Raw genomic sequence first — 4,678 nt, forward strand, 5'->3', positions numbered from 1 at the left:
ATAAGTGAAATTCTGTCATTTGCGCCAACGGGGATGAGTCTGAAGACTAAATGAAGTAATGAAGTAAGTCAGGCATGGAAAGGCAGATTCCATATCACATGTTCTCATTACACATGGATGTTGAAAGGACTGATCTGATAGAAGGAAAGAACGGAAAAGAATAGTGTTTGTCAGAGCCTGGGAAGATGGGGAGGAGGTGGATGAAGAGGAGAAAAAGGAGGAGGAGGAAGAGGAAGAGGAGGAGAAGGAGGAAGAGGAGGAGGAGAAAGAGGAAAAACAATTAGTTGTGTATTTTAAAGTAAATGATAGAGAGTACTTTGAATGTTTCCAAAACAAGGAAATGGTCAGCATTTGAGATGACAGATAGGCCAGTCAGCCTGGCCTGATCATTGTATATCATATACGCAGGTTAGAATACCACAAAGTACCCTATGAATATATATGATTACCTCTCAGCTAAAAATAAAAAAATAGACCAGCTTTATCATCTTTGAGAATAGGGTTTGTGGAAGGCTAGAAATGGGATACCAGGTCACCTTGTTCTATGTCCTGGGATGCCAGTGCTGTGTGTTGGGTTGCTTGTTGGATAATTAAGGATTGGATAGGCATTATCAGATTTTTGTTTCCTGACGACCACTTAATAATTACATGGAATGTGACATAGAAAGGAGGTAAGGACGTCCCCAGAGGCTCTCATACCTTGTAAGCAAGACATGAGCAAAATGCAAAGCTGAGCCATCACTGGAAGAGATTAGGGGCCTGTAAGGATGATGAGGGAACATTACAGAATGAAAGGTTAAGAGACCACAGGACTGTGGACTTCCTCTCTTACTGTTTGAAACACTAGGAATGCCAGTTGACCCCTTTGCGGGATGGGAGCAACTCAAGCCACACCCTCCACACAGGATCCCTGGGGATAAAAATCAGATGGAATGTGAAAGTCCTCATTATCTTATGAGATACTATGTGAGTATTGGAGTGATTATTAATACCGTTCTAGTAAACAATAGACATAACATTGCTCCAGATTTGCTTTTCGCTGTAATGTGAGCATCAACACACCTATGCTTGCACTCTCCCTTCATGTGCCAGGATGTCAGAAATCACCAGATTCCTGGTTCCATCACTGCAGACCTATTGGTTTGAACCAGTAACAGAAGGCTCAGCTGTGCCAATAATCTCCAGTACTGTGATGCTCTCCACAGAACCGTACATTAATGGTGGCAATGCTAAAAAAAAAAAAAAAAAATCTGAAATGGAGATAACACCCACCCCCATAAGATGATTAACGTCAACTTGACAGACTCTGTGGTCACCGAGGAGACAAGCCTTTTGGGCATGCCTCCTAGGGATTATCTAGATTAGGTTAATTGAGTTGGGAAAACCTCCTTGACTGTGGAGGTGGCACTGTCTCATGGGCTGAGGTCCTAGATTGAATGAAAAAAGAAGGCAAGAAGAGAGACTGCATTCACCGCTCTCTGCTTCTTGACCGTAGATTCAGTGTGACCAGCTACAGCCTCCACGTCCTGCTACCATGACTTTTCTACCATAATGGACTGTAACCTCAACTGTGAGCCTAAATAAGCCCTTCCTCCCTCAAGTTGCTTCTTGTCAGGTATTGTATCACAGCAATGGAAAAGTAATCAATACACCCCAAGAAGCAGATGTCTTCTACCTATCCAAAGCCAGGCCATCAGGCGTGGATACACATGGTATACATACCATAAGATCCTTGCTCTTGTTGACCTTGTGTAGGAAGAAAGGACACACTGGGCACTTAGATGACAAGACAGAGAGAAAGATGTGTTTCCTTTTCTAGAAGGGGAACGCTCACTTGTAAGGTGACATTAGTGAAGAAGCTCTCCATTGCGTTTCTGTCATTCATTTTTGCTTTTCCTCTCCCAAAGAGGGTGTTCATATGGCACTACCGTGTCTGTTACGCCAACAGGAGGAAGTGCTGTGCTGAGTGGCTGGGTTCAAAGAAGCAACCCACTTGATGGTGATGCCCTCATTATACAGCTGTGGATGCTATGCTGAGAGAAAGGAAGTGGCATGGCATTGGACACTCAGACCAGTGGCTATGGGTGTGTCTCTGAGGTAGGAAGAAATCTACCTAGCCAGCCAGCACAGCCCTTCCTAACGCTTGCAGCTACCTGCCCTTCAAAGCAGGGCTTCTTAAATTTTTCTACTTATGATCCCTTTTCCCTTGAGAAAGTTTTATACCATCTCAGATACATAGAGCTATGAAATAGATATACAAACCAAACATTTATTGATGATAAGTCATAAATTGTTTTAAAAAATTATTTGATATGCATAGTTTTTCACTTTCATTGCACCTGAAAGCAAATTTACATACTAACAAGATGAGAGTGTTTGCTTTTACATAAAGAATTAAGTCTTGGTGAATATTTGACACTGTAGGGTGTAGAGAACCTTCAACATTTTTCAGAGCTGTTTAACATTTTCATTTTGCGATCATTATTGCTTATTATGTTGCTTTCCCATAAATGCATAATACAAAATAGCAGAAATATTTTTAGGGCCGTTTCCAGAATTGTTGAAAATTCTGTCCTAATCTCAATCCAAAACCCATTTAACAATGTTAATGAAACCCTAGTTGGCAACTCAAACGAAAAAATAAATAAACCAAACATTTTAATTCAGTCCAAAGATAAACTAATTTGATTCTTACATACTGAGGAATAGTGATAGAAAAAAATATTAAAAGTCTTTGTTTTCTGTAATTGAAGCATTATTTTTCTACAACAAGCAGAAGACGTTTTATGTGCTGTGAACACACTGCAATTTTATAACACACAGTTGTCTTGAATCTGAACTGAGGTGTTTCAGGCAGCAATTGTTGGTCACACGTAATGTAACGGCAAACATGGTACAAAATGTGCATGTGGCGTGCTCAGAACCAGCAGTGATGCGGTATGGGCCAGTGTTGACAGAAACACCTTGGATTTGTTGTGTTTGATCTTGAATTGATATTTGGCTGTTGTACATCCAGAATCTTTTTACTGTTGCCAAATTTTTGTGAAACCCACATTCAGTTAGGTAACCTGAGTTTACAAAGTTGGGTCTTTGTGATTCTAAGGGGAATTTGCTACACAAGACTTGCCAGGAAAGGGCAGAGCCCAGTGTTAGGTGGGGTTGATCACGTGAGTAGCTCAGTTCTTCACATGACCTCCTTCTTACCATGCAATTTTGAAATGACCTTTAATTTTTTCTTGAGATAACATTTATATAACGTAAAGTTAATTATTTTAAACTATGAAACTCAATGGTACTGAGCACAGTCACAATGTCGTACAGTCAGGCCCTATGCCAAAGTTACTGTTACACATGCAACATACACATAAACATGCACATATATGGTGCACTGAGTCCATTTAGTGGTCCTCTTGTATCTGTGTGTTTAGGGCTGACCTCTTGGGATTGGGTCAGGGATCTCATTCCTGGAGAAATCTCCCTCTGTCAGCATCCATTGGCTGCCTGTAGCTCTTCATCTAGAGGTAGGACCCTGTGAGATTTCAGCCATCCACATTGGCATGACAACTAGTGGTGTCATTGCAAAGGTCTGGTTAGACTACACACTGGAGATTTCATGGTGCAGCTTCTCTGTCACATCTGGAATGCATTATCTAGCAGTTTTAAATGGCTCTCTTCTCATTTAGATGTTATGTTCAAGTTTTGTTTTTCTTTTTTGGAGCTGAGGACCGAACCCAGGGCCTTGCACTTGCTAGGCAAGCTCTCTATCACTGAGCTAAATCCCCAACCCCTCAAAAATTTTTTTATAAGTACATTCTATTGGCTCCCTTTTCACAGTCTTGATGATGTTATTTGTACACAGGAGCTTTTAGTTTGTTTTTTTTTTTTTTTGTCTGTTTGTTTTTTTACAAAACCACTCAGACTGTGTTCCCTCCCTCTAAGTCCTCCAAATGAAGAGAAGAGTGATCATCAATGGCAAAAGGCAGTTGCAAAAAAAAGCAACACCAAGAGCCAGCTTCATGCTCATGAGGGAGCACTATGTCTCATCCTTGTGGTTTCTATACTCTACACAGAGAAACTTCTCTAGCTATGAGCTATAGAAATGATCCCTTAGTTTTGATGAAGTCCACGCTACCTATTTTTACTTTGTTGTTTAGACAGTTAACATCATAGCTAAGAACCCATCGATTCTGAGGATTTAGCACCATGTTTCCTCTTAAGTATTTTAGAATACTAGCTTTAATGTCTCTAATTCTCTCTTCCTATCTCCTTAAAACAAAAATATTTCTTTTAAGGTTTACTGTAGGTGTTAAATAAAGTAGACGTAAGGCCTATAGCATGTGACTGGATACCTGGTATGTACTTCTATTAATTATATTCTTGTTTTACTACTCTAAGGGAAAAAACTTCTCCTAAGAAGAGGATAGCCTCTTTGTATATCTTAAAACATTTGTAAGGCTTCCAGAAATGAAGACCCAGACACAGAAGCACCATAAACTAGTGACTGAGCAGTGGAGCACAATTAAGAATAGACAAAGAAACAAGATAGAGCTTCAGGAGTGAAGTACAGAGATGGACGCTTCCAGATGGTTTGCCAAAGAGCTTTCAGTATTTCATGTTCCCACCAGCACAAAGTCTCTCTTTGCTCCATTTTCTCCTTTCTGTAAATGAGGCAGTAATT

General features: G+C 40.3%; 1 non-coding gene across 1 annotated transcript; it reads right to left on the minus strand.

Moving 5' to 3' along the window:
• Window positions 1-3,909: 3,909 nt before the first annotated feature.
• On the minus strand, window positions 3,910-4,131 carry LOC115068078. Its single transcript, XR_003847461.1, has one exon. It is a non-coding gene; the product is annotated as a small nucleolar RNA U3 (small nucleolar RNA).
• Window positions 4,132-4,678: the final 547 nt, after the last annotated feature.

The sequence above is a fragment of the Nannospalax galili genome, unplaced genomic scaffold (assembly GCF_000622305.1).
Source record: "Nannospalax galili isolate Female #2095 unplaced genomic scaffold, S.galili_v1.0 scaffold146, whole genome shotgun sequence".
NCBI lineage: Eukaryota > Metazoa > Chordata > Mammalia > Rodentia > Spalacidae > Nannospalax > Nannospalax galili.